This window comes from Colobus angolensis, unplaced genomic scaffold, assembly GCF_000951035.1.
Source record: "Colobus angolensis palliatus isolate OR3802 unplaced genomic scaffold, Cang.pa_1.0 Scaffold163, whole genome shotgun sequence".
Taxonomy (NCBI): domain Eukaryota; kingdom Metazoa; phylum Chordata; class Mammalia; order Primates; family Cercopithecidae; genus Colobus; species Colobus angolensis.
The window spans coordinates 3,031,565-3,052,777 of NW_012114744.1; positions in this window are offsets into that span (position 1 = coordinate 3,031,565).

The following is a 21,213-nucleotide window of genomic DNA, read 5'->3' on the forward strand; positions in this document are numbered from 1 at the left end:
AGGATACATATCCCTCCTATAAAATATCCCTAAAACTGAGTTATGCTGAATTTCACCCCGACAATGTCAATTACCAGCTTGTCTTCATAGGCACAGGACAAGGGCAAGACTAGAAATCATCCCGCTGTCTACCCTGCAATGAACGCGTAATTGACTTTTCCTCTACTCCCTATTTTTACCTATAAAATTTGGATTTACTGAACACTAACCAGAGCCTCACCTGAATAGAACCATTTGCCTCACTGCCTACCCTCCCTCCTCTTCCTTCTCCATGTTTGCACTTTACTCATTAAATATTAAAGTTCCCAAACCCTCTTTGGAAAAGCACAGGTCGCAGATGCTCCTCTGGCTTGTGTTCTTCCTGGGTACATCTGCAAACTTTGGCTAAACAACTCTCTATCGATTGAGACACCTGCCTCAGTCACTTTTTTCTTAACACAACCAATTAACCTACATTGACACATTATTAGTGCCCAAACACAATAGTTTACATTAGGGTTCATTTTTGGTATTTTACATTTGATGGGTTTGGACAAATGTGTAATGACATGTTAGCTGCCATTATAGTATCTTACAGGGTAGTTTCACTGCCCGAAAAATACTTTGTGCTCTGCATATTCATTCCTCTTTCTCCCCTAACTTTTGGCAACCACTGACCTTTTTATTGTCTCCATAGTTTTGCCTTTACCAGAATGTCATCTACTTAGAATTATACAGTATGTGGCCTTTTCAGATTGGCTTCTTTCACTTGGTAATATGCATTTAAGGTTCCTCCGTATCTTTTTATGGCTTGATAGCTCATTTCTTTTTAGTGCTGAATTATGTTCTATTGTCATATGTACCACAGTTTATTCATTGACCTACTAAAGGACATCTTGGTTGCTTCAGTGTTTTGGCAATTTTCAATAAAGCTGCTAAAACATCTGTGTGTGTGTTTTTGTGTAAATATAAGTTTTAATTTCTTAGGTAAGTACCAAGGAGTTTAATTGTTCGATCATATGGTAAAAGATGTTTAGTTTTGTAAGAAACTGCCAAACTGTCTTCAAAGTGGCTGTACCATTTACAGTCCCACCAGTGATGAATGGGAGTTCTGGTTTCTCCTTATCGTTGCCAGCATTTGGTGTTGTCAGTGTTTTAGAATTTGGCCATTCTAATAATTTTGTGGTGGTATCTCATTGTTATTTCAACTTGCATTTCCCTGATGACATGATGTGGAATATGTTATCATATGCTTATTTGCCAGCTGTATATCTTCTTTGGCAAGGCATCTGTTAAGGTCTTTGACCCGTGTTTTGATCAGGTTTTGTCTTATTGTTGAGTTCCTTTATTGGATTTCCTTTGTTAGCATGGTATAACTTTATGCATCCCTTTATTAATCTACCTGGGGCTTTAAATTTAACTAGATTTCTTACAGACATCATATATGTCTTGCTTTTTGATTCACTCTTACAATCTTTGTTTTTAGCCGTTGACATTTAAAATGATTATTGATATAATTGGATTAATATCTACCATATTTATTAATGTTTTCTGTTTGTTTCCTTTTTTCTTTATTCCTATTTTTACTTTCCCCATTTTTTTGCCTTTTTAACTTTTGTTGAGCATTTTACAGGATTCTGTTTTCTCGCCTTCTCAACACAGCAATTCTTTTTTTAACCTTTTTTAGTGGTTGCCCTACAGTTTGCAATACATTTACAAGTGATTCATGTGCCTTTAAAATAACAATATTCCATTTCATGTTAGTGCAAGTAACTTAAATTACAAATTTCTAGCTTCTGTCCCTTTTACCATTACTGGTGTTCATTTCATTTATATATTAGCTTATATATATCCCAACACTTGACTTTTCCCATATCAGATTTTCTTTCCTCTTTTGCATTTAAAAAAATAGAATAAACTATTTTAGCCACATACTTTCTCTTTCTTTCTTTCTTTCTTTGTTTTCTGTATTGAAGTCTTGATTTGGGGGCTTTACTTGTCCCTGTCTATGCCCGCTCCTATCTGACACACACTTTCTTAATTTATTTCCTAGTTGTTTCACTTTGTTTATCTTCATTATGAGGAAAAAAAGCCAAAACCTGAAATGAATACGCTTCCTTCCAGTAACCTGGGACCTTCCATGGTTGGGAAATTGTTACCTATTCGAGTGAAAGGCTTACAAAACCCCCAAAGTAAATATTTTAGTAGTTCACTAAAGAAAGAACCTCAAATACTATGTGGAAGACAATTTAAAATGAGGTTTAAAGAGCTCAATATAAAAACCTGTTTGACCTGTTAAAAACGGGTGTGGACAATCACAATTCCCTATTTAAAAATACAGTGAAAAAACCTACAAGTGCAAGACAAATACATTGGAGCATGAGAACTCCAAATTGTTAGGTTAGGAATTAGAAGCTGTTTCCAGTGTGCAGAGCTAAGAAACCCCAGTCATTGTCAGTTGACAGGGAACAGGGACTCAATACCTGTGTACTTCTTTCTCAGAGAAGGAAGAGGTCTTGGCAAAATTTTGGGCTTATCCTTAATTCCATATTGTGGGAATACTCAGTTGCTCTTTAACAACTCAGTATTGATAGGGACAGGGGGCAGAGAAATTCTAGGCAGAAAAGGGCGGGTCCCTGGCAAAACCCCACCCTCAATCTGAAAAACCTGAAACTGCAGCTGAAAGTGAGAACTTCCATCCCTGTTTTCCCACTCGAATGTTGCCTTTTTCTAAACTACCCATGGCCTGCCCCATCCCATCCTGTGCCTATGAAAACCCCTGACTCAGTTGGTAGATGGGACTATAACTGGACATTAGAGAGAAGTGACTTGACTTCAGAGCGACAGCTTGACAGCATACTTTGGAGAAGAATCTGACAGGAGAAGGCAAGACTTCAGGGGAAGATTACCTATATGTCCTGTCCCCTGTTCAGCTCCCTTTCCCACTGAAAGCCACTGTCATCACCAATAAAATCCCCTGCATTTACCATCCTTCAATTCGTTCATGTGACCTCATTTTTCCTGGACGCCAGACAAGAGCTTGGAGGCCACGAGTATGGATACAAAAGGCTGTCACACTGGCTCTTTGCCCTTGCTGGTGGAGGGCAGCCGCCTCACATGAAAAGGCAAAGAGCTCACTGAGCTGTTAACACTTAAGCCGTCCGCAGACGGCAGAGCTAAAAGAGCACTGTAACACACCCTCTGGCCTTCAGGCTCACAGGCACTCCTGCTTGGATGCTGCCGCAGGGCCCCAGCACTGTCTGCTACTGCCGACACCTGAAAGCGGTTGGCTGGTTCCTGCGCTCGCTTGTTCTGGTTCCTGTACTCCTTCATTCGCACGCTCCCTCCCACAAGGGGGAGACCGGGCGGGATGGGTAAATGAGGCACCCCTGTCTCATATCCCATGAAGACGTCAGGGAAATATCCTGCTTCAGTTTCTCTAGTTGTAAAATGGTTAAGTACATTATGAAAGGTGGTCAACAACTTTTAAGTGAATATGCTAATGCTGGGTTTAATTCTAAAAAAGTTACTTGGATCAAGAGTTATTATTCATGCAGTTCCAATACATCTTCTATTCACTGAAGTACAGAATCTGTCCACAAAGTACAATTTTATCTTCAAAAACTGCCACCTTGTGGAGATTTGGTTCTATTGTTAAGTCAGCCAATTTCCCGAAAGAACACATGCCAACAACAGAAATGAGTACAGAGCCTCACATACTAATGTAAGTGAATCTCAAAGACATTTTATCTTTAAGCCATTTTGAATAGTAGAAATTAAGCCTGAATAGTTTTGGGGTACAAATTGCTCTGTAACTATGTTCTTTCCCATTCACCTTTGTCGCTGGTGGAATAATAGAAGTAGCAATCTTTATCAGCAATGGCAGATGTGCTGATAAATGAAACCAAAACTGAATTGACGAATATTGACACAAACACTCATACAAGAAATTTAAAAATCTACTTTGTAATTAATCCTTATGAAATTTAAGTCATAATTTACCAAAAATTGTAAAGAAATAAACTTTTTCTGTTTTATTAAAAGAAAGGATCAATACATTTGGCCACAATTGACTGGCCATAATTTTTTGTCAATGTTCTATAAGCTAATTAAAAATAAGACTACTTTAAATATAATTATCTCTCTTGTCGTTTGCCTTTTCAGTGGCAGCAGGTACCATGGGCTTATTCATATTCTAAAAGAGAAGTTGTGTGAGCAAATTTGTCATCATAGGCAATCCTCTTGTAAGGAAAAAATTATGGTTTTTATTTTCTCTTATCTCCCAATTGGATCAGATATTCCAGTGTCCCTGGGGAGCCAAACCAGGAGCCAGTGCGTCCTTGCACAAACACAGCTTCCTTCCTGCTTGGAGCTCACACCACGCATTTGCATTTGAACCAAGCAATGTTGACAAGCTATTGAGCCGCAGAAGTCAAACATTCCAAGTGAGCCTGAGACGACCATTACATTCTTTTACATTTTCTGGTCAATTAAAACTTTTAATTGTTTAAAATTTCCAATAGATACAAAGATAGACATAGAGTATAATAAACTTCACACCCCTGTCACTGAACTTCAATAGTTACCAGCTCACAATCTTATTTCATCCATGCTCCCTCATACTTCCCTCCTATATTATTTTGAGCAAATCCAAACAGCATATAACTTTAGCTCTTTGTCTCTAAAAGACACGGCTTTCTCCATCATTCTTTTTCTTTTGAAACTGATCCATATTACCATTACCATAACTAGAAAAACAGTCATCTTTAATATCCTCAAATATTCACTCCATGTATAAATGTCATTGTCAATTTTTTCCCAAACATGAGGTAGTCCTCGTGTTGCAGATTAATATGGCACTATGAAAATCACCATGCAAGAGAATTTAAATAATTAATGGGAAAAATTGTTCCATGACCTTTACAAATATTACAAATTTAAAACTCTCTTACTGTTGGTTATAAATAATAGGGACACAAAAATAGTGAAACATTTAGTAAGTAATTTAAAACATTAGAAACACTGAGAATTAAAATGTTTCTTTTAAAGTACTTATCAAGAGTAGTTTGAACAATACTTGGTTTCTTTTGGTTATGTAACTTGCAATATGAAGAAAGCATCTTTTCTATGCCTAGGCAAGTTGTCACACTCCTTTCTAATTTTGGACCAGCTTCTAACATTGTATCCTTTGTGACTTCAATGTTATAAAATATCTCCAAGAGTTTGTTTAAGGTAATGATTTTTGCTGATGTCACCTCCTCTGGGGCATCTGGCAGGCATTCTTGCTAGGCCATCCCAAAGCAGAGGGTGGAAGGGCCCATAGAGAGCAAGAGAGAAAGGGGGGAGCCTTTTAGAGGTGATTAGGCTATGAGGGCTCTGCTTTCATGAATGGATTGATGCCATTATGGCAGTGAGTTCATTATAAAAGGACAAGTTTGGTTCCCTTCTCTCTCTTGCTCTCTTTTCGCCCTTTTGCCTTCTGCCATGGGATGACACAGCAAGAAAACCCTCACCAGATGCTGGCCCCTTGATATTGGACTTCCCAGCCTCCAGAACTGTAAGCCAATAAATGTGTGTTCATTATAAATTACCCCAGTTGTGGCATTCTGTTACGGCAGTACAAAATAGATCAAGACAAAGGGGGATTGCAGGCAGGAAGGGAGCCCCTGACCTCTATGTTTCACTTATCTGGAATTTAGCCACTACAACACAGAGCTGGGACTTGAGGGGATAAGAAATGCCATTGACCTGCACTTCCCAGGGTGATAGTACAGTTCCGGGCTGTAAACTCAAGGGAGAGGGAATGCCGTCTTCTTGGCCACATCAGCCTGGAGCAGAGCTTTCTATCACACCAAACTGGGGGAGGGAAGAGGGAGTAGCTTGTGGCAGAAGTGCCATAAACTTTCGTTCTTACTGACATTAATATATTTTCTGGAATAAATGCCGCTTCTTTTGCTGTACGTGCTTAGGGTCATTTTCAGAGACTTTCAGTGATGGATAATTGTTACCAGTAATGGTTATTTTGATGGGTAGTTGGTCCACAGAGCTCCTCACCTTGCTGTTCTAGAAATTGTCTTTTAGTTTAGTATTAATTCCTCAATTTTTCCGTTTTTTTTTGAACTTTTACCTCCAGGATGACTCTTTGAAACAACTCTTATTTAAATTATTGACTGAAACTTTTATGTATAATTATCATTTTGTTCTTCACACAATCTCTGTGAAGGAGGTTCTAAGAACTAAGAGGATCAGAGAGGGTAAGGATCTTCCCAGAAATTACACAGCACTCCCAGATTTGGAACCTTTAGAAAGTTTATATACTTACTGGAAAACTTAGCTCATTTTTAATCAGAGGGAAGTAATTTTTCAGTGCCCCACACAGGGAGTCAGATAACTACTTCCTAGTTACGTTTTCCTCTCTAGAGACTCAACCAGCCCTGCTATACTTTCCCATGGGGTCTGAAACTGCAGAAATCTACTGAGAAAAACAGAATGCTCACAGCAGGATAAAACTCACGTTTTCTAGCACTACTAAGATTCAGGCCTCTGTATTTGATTTTTTAATAGTCTTGCTAATGTCAAAGTAATTCTCACACCCTCCAAAGTCTATAAAGGTGTAATAACAAGGGGTAAGATTGTCTTAAATCTGCAGTTTCTTAATCTGTTTAGTGGGCTACTCTGGGTTACTGCAGGACCTCTCAAGGTCTCTAGTATGCAAAGGTGCATTTTGACTCTGTAAGAGTGGAATATCATATGTAGTGTTTCTCAATTGATTTGGCTACATAACCCTATTTTTTTGTGCCATTTATATCCTGTGTTTTGGGGAAGGTTGGCCTAGAACATTTATTCTAAAAGGAAAGAGCATGGGAAATTCTTACCTTTGGCAGTGTAGGGGAGGAAAAATTGCATACTTCTTACCCATTTAGTTTATTTTGCTAGTTCACAAATTAAATTGAGATAAGACAGATTAATAGGAGAAAATCAACTTTAATTATATGTGTATATATGGGAGTCCCACAAAAATGTAAGACTCAAGGAAGCAGCCAGATGATTGAGACCTATATATTATCCTGAGCTACAGAAAGGGATAAGGGTTTGGGGCTTTTGGGGGGTTGTGGAGGCAAAGTTTGGGAAGGCAAGGAGAGGAAATGTACGATCAATAAAGGTTGCCTTGTTGTGCAGATAAAAGTATCTCAGGTGATAAAGATATTTCCAAAGAGTAACTCCCTTCACGGTACATATATTTTATTCATGATCATTTCCTTTATAGATATAAATTTCCTTTACAAAAGGGAGAATTTATATTTTATTTTATGTAGTAGAGAAGTTGGTAAAGAGCTTTTCCTGTATTGGCTGGTTCTCAGTTTCTTTTAGCTCAAAATGATCAATATGCCGAAGTGGTATGTTCTGAAATGACATGTTCTGAATGCTTTCAGCTGGAATATATTTGTATAGCAACAGGATTTCCATCTGTCAGCCCTTAGGGTCTGCTGATGGAAGATATAAGCACCTGGATGATCATGACGAAAATCTGGAGATTTTGAGAAAACACTGGTGCAAGGCTCCACCCAAAATCAATTAAAGAAGAATCATGGAAGATGGGGTTAGGTCACTGAGAACTTGAAAGGCTTTCCAGGTGATTCTAATATGCAACCAGTTGAGAAGCATGGATTTTTATATTGGGCTTTTCAGGCTGGCTGAAAGAACTGCGATGCTCAGGAAACCAGGGGAGCCTGGCAGGAGTTTGGCCGGGGAGACTGAAGCTTGTCAACAGGGACAAGAACGGTAGGCTGGTGCCTGGCACCTGAGGGTACTTCAGAGGTGCTCATTAAAAAAGAGAAGATGACATCAAGCGAGAATTCTTAACCAGACATTCAACAAATTGAGGGTCGTCTATGTGTTCTAGGTGCTAGGAACTTGGCAGCAAACAAGGCAAAGTCATTAGTATGGTGGCAATTGAGCAGAAACATGAAGGAAGTGAGAAAGTCAGCTGTGTGGGTGTCTTGAACAGTTTTTGAAGCAAAGGGAAGAGCAAATGTAAAGGCAGAATCATGGTTGGGATGTTGGAGGAGCAGCAAGGAAGTGCTGTGAATCTTGGGGAAAAAAGAGGGTTAGATGATATGGGCCTCTGTAAGGGCACTGGCTTTTACTTTAAGTCATAAGGGAAACCTTTGGAGTTTTTGAGTGAAAAGTGATGTGATTGGAGTTACATTATAGCAGGGTGACTCTGGTGCTGTGTTGAGACCAGACTGAAAGGTGTGGAGCATGGAAGCAGGGAGACCAGTTAGGAGTCTATTGCAATAGTCCCTGTGAGAGACCACAGCAGATTGGACTAAGGTGGCAACTAATATATATTGGAGAGGTGGTCAGATTCTGCATTTATCTTGAGAACAGAAGCATCCAAATTGGCTGATGAATTGTATATAGTGTAGGAAAGAAGGAGAAGACTCAAGGATGATATGAAAGATTTCGGTCTGACGAGTTGTAAGGATGAAATTATTTATTGAGACTGGGAAGAATGAAGGAGAAATTGGTGGTATGGGAAGGATTTAGGGCATTTTAGACATTGTTAAGTTTGAGACATCTTGGTGGAATGACAAGCAAGGCAGTTGAATCTGAGTCTGAAGTTCAGGAAAAAGATTCAGAGTGGAGACAGAATTATAAAAGTCATCAAAATGGAGATTGCATTAACACAATGAGTGTGAACTAGATTCTTGTTACTTGCACCATCAACATCACCTGGGAGCTTGTTAGAACGGCAGCCTCTCAGACCCTACCTCGGAACTGCTGACTCAGTATCAGGAGAGTGTCATGATCCCAGGTGATCTGTAGGTACTTTAGAGTTTGAGGATTCCTAGATTAGATTACCTAGGGTATGAATGAATGTAGGAGAGAGAGACTGAGAACCTGAGACAATCTATCTTTGGATGCCTTGGAAAAGTAGATGGAGACTGAGATGATGTAGGGAAGGGGAATTTAGAGAGAATAGTGTTCAAATCCAAGTTAAGAATGTGTTTCAAGAAGGAGGGAGTTAAATGTGTAGGTCAATTAAGATGAGGAATGCTAATTTACCACTGGATATAGCAATATTAATATCATTAATTACTTCTACAAGAGCATTTTAATAGGATTCAAGATATTGGGAAGAGAAATATTAGAGACTGAGGATAGCCCTTCATGAGTTTTTTCTAAAGGAAAGGAGAGAAAGGGAGAACTGCATGCAAAACTCAAGGCAGGTGAAGGTTCTGGGCACGGTGGCTCATGTCTACAATACTAGCACTTTGGGAGGCTTGGGAGAATTGCTTGAACCCAGGAGTTTGAGACCCCATGGCTACAAACTTTTAAAAAAAATTAGCCAGGCATGGTGGCATGTGCCTGTGGTCCTAGCTACTCAGGAGGCTGAAGTGGGAGGATTGCTTAAGCCCAGGTGGTTGAGGTTGCAGCAAGCTCTGATTATGACACTGCACTCCAGCCTAAGCAATGGAGTGAGACCCCCAACTCAAAACACAAAAAAGGCATGAGAAAAAACACTCTACTGGCATGGTGGATATATAGATAACAAATTAAGGGGTGGGGCATTTGGCAGAGGTGGGGGTATGTGGAGGTCAATGCAACTCTGTCTTGGAGGCTAATTCACCATTTTGACTTCTGATTAACCCCTCTGCTGAGAATGCCTCTAAGATTTCTGTTTTATCTACTGTTCCTTGTGTAAGAGCATGTACTTACCATAAATCCTGCCTTTAACTAATTGTTCTATACATCCCTTCTGAAGCACATATATACCTTTTCCCTATGGTCTATAAGCCCGGGGTATGAAAAGTAAGGGTGTGGAGATCCAGCATCTTGTCTCACTGCCACTGAGATACAGACATGGCTTCTGTTTGTAAGTCTCTATTAAATGTTTCTTTCCAAGAAACTGGATACATCAGCCTCTTTCTTCAGCTTCAGCTTCATCTTCTAAGTTTGGGAGTAGGGTTGGGTATACCTGCCCAGAGCAGAACAGAGGAGAATTGAGAGTTGTTCCAAGATACCCTGAATAGTTGAAGGAACCCTAGGAACAAGGGATCACCTTTAGTGAGGAGGATGGAAAGTCACTCTTAGCAGTAGGAGAAAAGGTAGCTTGGTAGATATGGGGATAGACAATTTTAAGTTTTCTTTCAATTGACTCAATTGTTATCAATGTGAAGGGAAGAATATTCATCAATTAAGAATGAGGAGGGGAAAGAAGATACTGGGGATATAAGGAGAATAACATATGAACTGTCACTTAAGACAGTTTCCCCCAACATTTTAAAGTCATGGCACACATTAAAAAATGAGAATATTTGAGCGGCAACTAGCAGGGGATTTGGAGCCCTGGCCAAGTTTACTGGGGCAGGAGGCAAATGGCTCAGGGGTTCTGGTTGCCATTTGCCCAGATAGCTGAAGAAAGTAAGATCTTCTGGCATCCTGATTCTGTTTGACACATGAATTGGGGAGCTCTGAAAGAAGAGATGGGAATGAATGAAGCAGAGACAGGCAGAAAGGTAGCCAGGTAGCAGGAAATACCTTATGTGCAGTGAAATTCATAAATTTGAAGAGGAACTGGTGAGGATGGTTGTATTTTTTAACTACTTCAGCTACACAGGTGTAGTCATGCAATAGGGGGAGAACTGGATTTAACTAAGTTTGGGGTTATGCCTAGCAAGTACAACAGAAAGAGAGGGGATGAGGGAGTTGAGAAGAGACGCCAGGTGTAGACTAACTATGATAATGTAATATAAATTAGGTGAGAAGAGATATTAGGACATGGAATAGGAGGAGAATATTGAAAAGGTAGTTTGATGGGTTCTGAATTTTGTGGGGTCTTGGCGTTTTTGGAGATACAAGAGGGAAGGAAATGACTGGAGACTAGAATGCTTGCAGTTGATCATGGATGAGATGCAGGTGATGGTAATGACAAAGGGTGTTATATGGGAGTAAGAAGCAGAGCCACTGTGGAGGAAAAGAGGCTGTTGGACTGAGAGGTGATGGTATTGGAGGAATTATTTACATTGATATTAAAATCTCTAAGAAGGATAACAGGGGAGGGTGACAGTGAATCTGGAGGTAAAATTCAATTCATTTGATTCATTCAACAAAGAAAGCAAATTTAGTAGCAAATTTTGTAGCATAACCCCAACAAATCGACATGACTATCCAAAGAAGGGCCAGTGTAGTCTGGTGGTAGAGTCAGAGGTCAGAACTTCAAAAAAGGGCATTTGTTGGGGAGGGAGATACAATGTGTACAAGTGACAATAAGGAGCAAGGAGGCTGTCATCCTCTACCTCCATGTCTGGTTATCAAAGATGCTGGGGGAGGAAAGCAGCCTGCTTGAGAAGGCCTCTGGAAAAACAGTGTCCCCAAAGGGAGGCAGGTTTTCATTTGGATCACGTGGTGAAAGAAAACATTCACCAACTGTTTAAAGATGCAGGAAGTTTTGCTGAGAAGATTGTGACTCTGGAGGGCACAAGGAGATAGTTTGGGGAAATTGGGAAGGTTTGAGAGATGAGAGACCACTGTGGTATGTGTGAGGTACTAAGGAGATGAGAGCTCAAGTGCCAAGGTCTGGCTTAAAGAGGCAGGCTTCTTGTTACGAAAACTGCTGCTTTATGGATACTGGAGAGCAAACAACTCCAGATAGCTTCAGTATTTTCTACCCAAGCAACTGCAGGTTATCTAACATCACTTTGCAGAGATCATATTTCTTCTGAAGACAGAAAATAATTTCCCCATAATCCAGCTGAGAAAATTGCTTGGCCTTCCCTCAACCCTTTCTTGAAACTTTCGTAAAATTGATTCCAGAAATGAGAAATGAAAGAGAATCTTGTTCTTGTTTGTTGTTTTTTGAGACGGAGTCTAACTCTGTTGCCCAGGCTGGTGTGCAGTAGTGTGATCTCGGCTCATTCACTGCAACCTTCGCCTCCTGGGTTCAAGCAATTCTCCTGCTTCAGCCTCCCAAGTAGCTAGGATTACAAGCACCCACCACCACATCCAGCTAATTTTGTAATTTTAGTAGAGATGGGGTTTAGCCGCGTTGGCCAGGCTGGTCTTGAACTCCTGACCTTGTGATCTGCCCGCCTCAGCCTCCCAAAGTGCTGGGATTACAAGCATGAGCCACCATGCCTTGTCAAGAATCTTGTCTTAATCCCCTGTCTTAAGACAATTTATCCTGGAAAAATGATTATCCATTTTCTTCAAGGCTCTCTCCATAAAGCCTCTTTATGGAATCTCCTTTCTGATTTGAACATTGATCCAAATCATAAACAATCCTCATTCCCTCTTAATGTTTTATATCATGGATGTGAGACTGGGTGTATTCTGGTGTATATGTGGGGGAACAGTGGTGTCCTGAACGCCCTTTAGACCTGATCTTTATGAATCGCTATGATACTTCTATTTCCTATGACCTGTGTGATTTTGATTGTTACTTATCTTGATGAATATTCTTTTCGAAAATATTGTGCGCTGAAGGACACCTAGAAAATTCCAGGAGTCTGTCTAGGTTCTAATTGAGATGCAGTTTCCTGCCTTCATAGCCTTTTATTGGGCAATCTTTGTTGACACTTGTTTTCCAAGTTACTGGATTACTCATTTCAGAGTTCAGTTACCCAGAAACCACCTACTTCTATGCCCACAATAAGAAGCAAACAAGAGGTTTTTGCAATAAAGACAATCAGTATCTAGGATAAGGGCTGGCATGTGGGCTGGTCCCATCTTTGCTGTGAAGCTACAGGCAGGAGGTAGGGAGGGGAGACTCTGGCTTTCTCACAGTTTGTTGAGTAACCCCAGCGGGACATCCCGCCTCACATCCTGGCAGTTGAATTAGCTGGGCTCTTCAAGGTCACAAGAAGGAATCCTATACCCGTCACCTGCAATGATAGGAGTTTATTGTTCGAATAGTAGGTAGGAGGGGAAGGATGGGAAACTTCCTCATCAGCTGCTCAATTCCCCCTGGTCCCGGGGTTTCAGAACTGGAATAACACAACAGACTTCGTACCTCCAATCAAAGGGCAGGCAGGTAATTTGTCTTCTTTTTGTTCCCCTCACACAATGTAGAGCACACAATCGGGTCGGCTTTTGATCTCTCGCTATAATGCTCCACAACTGGACGTGGTTACCAAGTCGCCTCTGTGACGGTCAGCTTTTCCAGCATTAGGAGTTCTAACTGAGGCTTCAGGGATGCAAAACTCCCTGGGATTTTGTGCCAGAATGAGGGTCTGTCCATGTGTGCATTTTCTTGCAAAGCATATGATGCTGTTTCTAAAGGGGCCTCAATCTTTGCTTCAATTCACTGTGGCTAGTTGAACAGATTTACGTTTTACTCATGGCTCGTGACAATGCAGGCAGGGATGAGCCCATCTGAATCACCATCCTCAAAAAGAATCCATATGCTGGCAGCAACTGACTCCTCCTGCAGCTGGTCATGTATCAGAATGTTGTGTGAGGTAATCCCCTCACTTCCTCACACTGGTTTCTGATAACTCCTCCGGTCCTTCCGTAAGTCACAGAAATGCCCCTGTCTTCTGGCCGTGTACACGTGCTCATACACCAGCACTACATCCGTGACAGAATGTAGAAAAGTTTTCTTGTGTGGTTCTATAGCCAAATAAGCCCCTTTCATGCTATTCAAATAGGGTTTCATAGTGCTGCACTCCGTTCTATTTTTATTTTAAAATGATCGAGGTTGACTAAATGAAAGGCATTTCAGGATTTTTAGTTCTTAGAAAGCAGATGGTTTATATATCAATCTCCTACTCTTTAGTAGCAAAGATTCTACAACTACATGTATGAACTTCAAGAATTCCAGGCAATCCTAAAGGTTTTTCTTGGCCAAGCCTCTGTGCAGAGGTATGTTTTTAACCATCTCCAGTGGGATTTTCAATATTTTCAGCATTGACTCAACTCCAGTCAACAGCGATATCAAAACAAATGAACATCAAGTCTGAAAAGAAAGTCTGAATACTGTTCTCCAGTCACAAAAAAGACGGGTGATGTGAATGTGTGTTGCTCTTTAAAGTTAGTTATTTTAAGTCAAATACACTCACTTCTTGATATAATCAATAACCTCATAGCTGGGGGCTGTCTGGGCTTCAGACAGCAGAGTTAGAGAAAACAGGTGATTTGTGTGCTGTTTGGCTTTGGAGCAACGCAATATGTGGTTCAAATTCAACCTCATTTCATTAACTCTGTAACTGAAGTACCTGATAGCAGCTACCAAAACTAACATGTAGGAAATAAACGTTATTTCATCCAAGAGTTCACTGACATTGAAAAGTTTCAGAGACTTGGATCACATGAATATAACATGAGAGCTTTACAATTTTTTAAAATAGGGATGATCACTATTCTATCAGCATCAAGAATCATTTTAATTCTTGTAGACTCTTTTCCATGATAAGATCAATGTAATTTGTAACAAATTACCCTTGGTTTGCGTCCTTGGAGAAAGCTGGACTCAGTTTTAAAAAGAGAATGAAAATTAATTTCAATCAAAGGCATTTAAGGCTTTTATTTATACTTTTGTATTGTTTTAGGGAATTTTTGTATGTTTATCAATAGCCTTTTATTACAACATTTTATCCTTTGAGGTAAAATAAACAAACTGGCTGGGCATGGTGACTCACGCCTGTAATCCCAGCACTTTGGGAGGCTCAGGAGGGCAGATCTCTTGAGGCCAGGAGTTCAAGACCAGCCTGGCCAACATGGAAAAACCCCATCTCTAATAAAAATACAAAAAATTAGCTAGGCATGGTGGTGTTCGCCTATAATCCCACTACTTGGAGGCTGAGGCAGGAGAACTGCTTGAACCTAGGAGGTGGAGGTTGCAGTGAGCTGGTGCCATTTCGCTCCACCTGCCTTCCAGCCTGGGCAACACATCAAGTCTGACTAAAAAAAAAAAAAAAAAAAAAGCAAAAAAGCTAATATTCAGTAATATGCTCTATACAAACCTTAAAGTTCCCATATAAACCTGGAATCAGTTCTAGGAAAGACACATAAAGCATGGTGATTATATTTTATTTCACTCTGTTGTGGGAAGAGGCTGAGATAATGTTTAAATTAAAACAAAAGTGACAAAGTGACAATACCCCTGTGAAGGAGACCAGGTCAACATAACCAGCTGGCATCATGTTTATCTTCTCAGCATTAAAACACACACACACACACACACACACAAACTTTTTGGCTCTACTTTTGACCTTGACTTTTATATTGGTGTTCATTTGGTTTTCAGAGAGGCTTGGTTCCTTTATTTTAAGACATCCTATTTGTTGGAAGAACTTCCATTAAATTATCTTGTCAGTTCTCACTACATTTTCTTTTCACAGCTCTTGCTGTCTGGGTTATAAACACCCATGGCAAACATGAGAGGCCTCAAAGGAATGTGTGCTGGGATCCTCTTGAAATATTATTGCCCTGGATCCTTTGAGCTCTTTACCTCCAGAAAGCAGCATGGAGAAGGTGGGCAAACCTGCATAGTTTCTCAGAATGTATGAGTCTTTCTTTAGAGTAGCAATGTAGAGTAGCTCAGGAAATGACTATTAAGTCATGGCTAAATAAGCTATTAAGCTGATAGGCTGGAAGAATATTATTAATAAATGTGAAATAAGCAACTGTCCTGCAAGTATTTCTTGGATGCTGTTTATCCTTGATTTCTATCCAATGCTCTTTAGCACATCTTTTCAGAGTAGAAAGTTGTCTCCTTTTTCCCTCAAGCCAAATGGGTTACTGCTTTCAAGCTATTTTTGCTGTGAAGACAACAATAACAAAACAGCAATGCCAAACTACTTCTTATTTTCAAAACCAGTTTGATTTCCTCTGACAAACCATCAAGCCAGTGTGACTTTGCATCACTGGATTAGGTTAGTGTAGGTGCTGTGGTTTGAATGTGTCCCCTAAAGCTTGTTGGAAACTTAATCCCCAATGCAACAGCATTGAGAGGTGGGAGCTTTAAGAGCTGAGCTGATTAGGTCTTGAGGGCTCCTTTCCTCGTTACTGGGTTAATATCATTATCATGGGAGTGGGTTAATCAGCCAGGGAGTGAGTTCCTGATAAAAAGATGAGTTCCCCAATTCCCCTCTTTTCTTCTGCAACAGACACGCTCTCTTGCCCTTCTGCCTTCTCCCATGGGATGACTCAGCAAGAAGACCCTTGTTAGATGTGGGCCCCTCAGCCTTGGACTTAGCCTGCAGAACTGTGAGAAATACATTTCTGTTCTTTATAAATTACCCACTCTCAGGTATTTTGCTTATTTATAGCAGCGCAAGATGGACTAAGACAGAGTGTAACTAGATGTATGAGGAAATGACCTCTCTCTACATAGGCTATCTATCTTTGGAGTACAGCTCCAGGTGGACAGTGGCACTTGTTTAGGCTTGTATTAGCTGGAGGACAGCCAGGAGCGAATAAAAAAATCCATTTTGCTTCTAAAATTAAAAGGGTCATTTTAAGTAAAATAATTTTATAAACATAATTTATATTAAAAACAAAGTCATATACAAATTAGAGAAAAATATAAAGAAATGCCATTTCCTAGGTTTGATTCAGACATCTTCATTTCTAAAATTAACTATTCCTGAGTTCTGCTAATGTGTCCTGCCACAAGTGTAGGCATAACAAGGTGAAGGAATTAAACTACCAGGCTCTGAATCAAGGGACTTGTTTAATAGAATTATGCATAATGAAGAATCCTACTCACTTTGAATTCAACACGGGGGTTATTCCTCCCACCAAAAGAAGCAGAGAGGGAAGGAACCTCCCAGAAAAGTCCAGGCAGAACTTATAAGTTTGAGCCATGTGAAACAGCTAATATTTGACCATTTTTGCTGAAGAAACACATAAATTCCATATTGATTGACACAATAGAATCAGCAACTTCTATAATGGGAGCTGTGGCCTTTTCCACTTTTTTCTTTCTCCTATATTGGAGGAGAAATTCCCAGAAGGGAGTAAACTTGCTCTGCCTCTAGAATAGGCAAGAAATTGTTTTCTCTTCCTCCGTCCTTCTGCAATATCAAAAAATATCTTTAAGTATTCAAGTGACATGAACATTATTCCTATTCTCTCCTGGGATTTAGCTATCCAGCCTTCTATACCCCAGTGGGTCTCAAAGTTCTTTTTTTTTTTTTGAGACAGGGTTTCCATCATCCAGGCTGGAATGCAGTGGTGCAGTCACTGTAGCCTCAACTTCCCAGGCTCAAGTTATTCTCCCACCTCAGCCTCCTAAGTAGCTAGGACCACAAGTGTGTGCTGCCACACTAGGTTTTATTTATTTATTTATTTTTGTCTTTTTAGTAGAGATGGGGTTTTGCCATGTTGCCCAGGCTGGTCTCAAACTCCTTGACTCAAGGGATCTACCCGCCTTGGCCTCCCAAAGTGCTGGGATTACAGGTGTGAGCCATTGAATTCAGCCCTCAAAGTTCTCTCTTAATTAATCCTCCTAAGTTTGCTGGGGCAGATGGAGGGTGGGGTGGATATGGGAGTACTTTATATGTATAAAATTTTGCCATAGGGTAGGTTTTAATTCTCAATTATGTTTTCATAATTTCTTGGTGTATTCAGATGTTGTTCATGATATATATCTATAACCTCAACTGACTATCTCAATTAAGATTTTGGTACCCAATGAGTTTAGGCCGCGTAAGCCTCATCCCTTGCAGAATGTTGTTCAATGAGTGTTATACCTGTCTAGGCATGTTTCTTGTTATACTTATGTAAGTTTTAACTTTCTTGAAGGCTGTCTCAGAATATATTCCTATGGCTCAATGCCTTTTATGTTCTTGACTTCCTGTCAGTAGAGGCCATAGCAACATGTGCTTGCTCACCTCATCTGCTGTTCAAATGAGCACACGTTACCTGGCATGGGGAAATAACTTCAAATCTCTTCAGACAAAGGTCCAACAGGCCAGGCAAGCTCATGGCTAGTTCCTTGCCCTGAACAATCTTATTTATAGAATATCCAACATTCAAAATGGAGGAAATTCCAGCTCATGATTAAACTCTTTAGCATCCTTTCAACATTGGCACCATTATATATTTGGATTAACAGCATTTTAAAAAGAGATAGTGTATTAGCTTCCTCGGGCTGCTATGACAAGGGACCACAATGTAGATGAATTAAAAAGCAGTTATTCTCTCACAGTTTTGGAAGTTCTGGAAGTCTGAAATCAAGGTATTAGCAAGGCCATGTTCTCTCTGAAGGCTCTAGTGGGGAATTCTTTCCTGCTTCTTAGCTTCTGGTGGTTGCTGGCAATCTTTGGCGTTCCTTGGCTAGTAAATGTATTCTTTGAATCTCTGCCTCCATCATGTGGCACTCTCCTTCTGTGTGGCTGAATTTCTCTCTTTTTATCCTTAAGGATACCTTCATCCAATATGGCCTCATGTTGATACGATTAAATTTGCAAAGATCCTATTTTCAAATAAGGCCATATTCACAAGTTTGGATAGACATGAATTTTGGGGCATGCTATTCACCTCAGTGCAAGTAGTCTTGAAGGTTTGCTTCTAAATACACTAAATCCATTTAAATAAAACTAAATGTGATTCAAATAAATGCTTACACATAATCACCACCATGTCCCAAGCTCCATCAGCTCCATGTTTATATTCATTCATTCATTTGTTTGTTTAACAAATACATATTAAATATTCATTCATTTGTTTGTTTAACAAATACATATTAAAAGTCTCTCATGTGTCCTGATCAGTGCTAGGGCCAAAATAATGAACCAGAGGGACAAGGTCCCTGTTTACAGGATGTTTAAGTTCTCACTGGGAGAGTGATAAACAAGTATAATTTCATTGGTGCTCTAAAAGCAATATTTATTGAGAACTGACCAAGTGACAGTCACTGAGAATGAAGAAAAGGTGAAGAGTAAAGTCCATGTCTTCACAGAACTTACATTCTATTGGTAGGGAGACAATACATAGATGAGTAGATAAGTCCACAAATAACTTTAGCTAGTGATAAGGGCTATCAGGAAATAAAAGGCAGGGCAAATGGTTGCAGGGTCAGAGAGCTTTGTGTCTTTTGATCTGAGCTCTGAAGGAAGCCAGGGAATGAGTCTTGTGAATGTTTGGGTTTAGTGTTCTGGTGGGAGGAACTGTGAATACAAAGACCTTGAAGAGAGCAAGTTTGTGGTACATTTGGGAAGAACAGGAGGCCAGTGAGGCCTCTTGATGTGAACCAGGACAGAGAAAGGGACTGAGTTGTAGCCTGGGGCTCAAACATCCTGGTAAACCATGACAAGAGCTGTTACTCCAAGTACTACGGGAAAGCAAGCAGAGGGTTTTGAACAGGAGAACAACATGAATGTACTTGAATTTTAAAGGGAGACCCTCTGGCGACAGTGTGAATACTGGACTGTAGGGGGCAATGGGTGGAGAAGGGGTCATGCTTGGGTGGGATTTTGACCACAGAGCCTATGGTATTCAGAGAGTGGAAAGTGCTGTGAAGCAGACATGGCACGATGGAGAGGAGGGTAGGAAGGAATGTCATTCATTGGGTAGCTAGTAGATAGAGAGGCTTCACTGAGAAGGCGATGCTTTCACTCATATGTGAATGACTAGAAATTGCCAGCCTTGTAAAGATCTTGGAAGATATTTTCAGGTAGAAGCAAAAATTGGAAAAAGAAAATTGGAAAGCTCTAGCCCTGGTGTGTTGGAGAAAAGAAAGGAGGACAGTTGGAACTTAGTAAGCCGGAAGATGCCCTGTAGGAGATGAAGGAAAACAGGGAGGGGGGGAGGAATTTCCTGAGAGTACTAGAAGGAACAGTCCATAGCTTGTTGGCGCCTGCTATTTTGTATGGTATAACATTCCCTAATGTGAGATGAGGAAGTGATGACGTTCTGAGGTGCATACAGTTAGAGAATGTCTCTCTACAAATATTACAGGTAACAATTTAAAAATGTCGATGGCCTTACACATAGCAATATCATTTCTAGGAATTTATCCTACAGAAACAAAATTATAGGTACTTAAATTTAGAGCATAAAGATTTTACTGTGGCCTTGACTACAATAGCAAATGTGACCAAAAATAACCAGAAACACCTGGATACAGTCCATTGTTAAGAAAACAGATGAATAAGTTATGGTGTATGTAAAAGTGGACATGCATTTAGCTATTAAAAGAATGTGTGGGAGCTATATTTGTTAACTTAGAAAAATGTCCACAATTTATATTTCGAATGGTAAATTGACCTACATAAATAATATGTAAATAAAGTATAACACATAAAATATAGAATTATTTTTGAAAACTCACCATGGTAGTGTGGTGCAGTGGCTTTCGCCTGTAATCCCAGCACACTGGGAGGCAGGCAGATCATTTGAGGTCAGGAGTTCAAGAGCAGTCTGGCCAACATGGTGAAACCCCATCTCTACTAAAAATGCAAAAGTTAGGCGTGGTGGCACGGGCCTGTAGTCCCACCTACTCGGGAAGCTGAGGCAGGAGAATCCTTTGAACCTGGGTAGGGGGGCGGAGCTTGCAGTGAGCTGAGATCCGGCCACTGCACTCCAGCCTGGGAGACAGAGCGAGACTCCGTCTCAAAGAAAAAACAAAAACAACAAAAAAAACCACCCACCGTGAGGTGATGGAAGTGTTTTGAATCTTAATTTTGCTGGTGGTTTCACAGGTGTACACAACTGTCAAAACACATGGAATTGTACTTTAAGGAAATGCAGTAGTTCCTTGAACATAAATAGTTTCTCAAAGTTGAACAAATGTTTTGTATCTTAAAAAGTGTCTGTCTTCTATCATTTTGGTGCGTATCTACATTTGAGTAGGTTTCTATGTGCAAAGGAAGAAAATATAGGAAGATACAGTGGTTACATAGAGATGGGTTTGGAGAGAATGGTACCTAATTTTATAACCCTAGAGTGTCCTTAGCCCCAAATTCCTGTCCAACCAAAATATCTCAGTGTCAAGATACACCTTTGCTGCCTACCGAGCAGAGGTAGCTGAACATTTGGGCTGGCTAAGTAAGGAAAATACTTCCCATGTCACATCTGCACTTTTTGTACATGTGGAAGTTGAGAGGTGGCAAGGACATTTTCCAACATGGTGGTAGTCAGCTAAAATTAAACTTAAACCAGTGATTGGAGCATCAACAAAAGGATAATTATCGTCTTACAGTCTATCATGGAACATAGTGGAAGAACAAGATCTTTGAGGTCAGAAATACCTGAATTTTAACTCCAGACTTGTTCCTTCCTGGT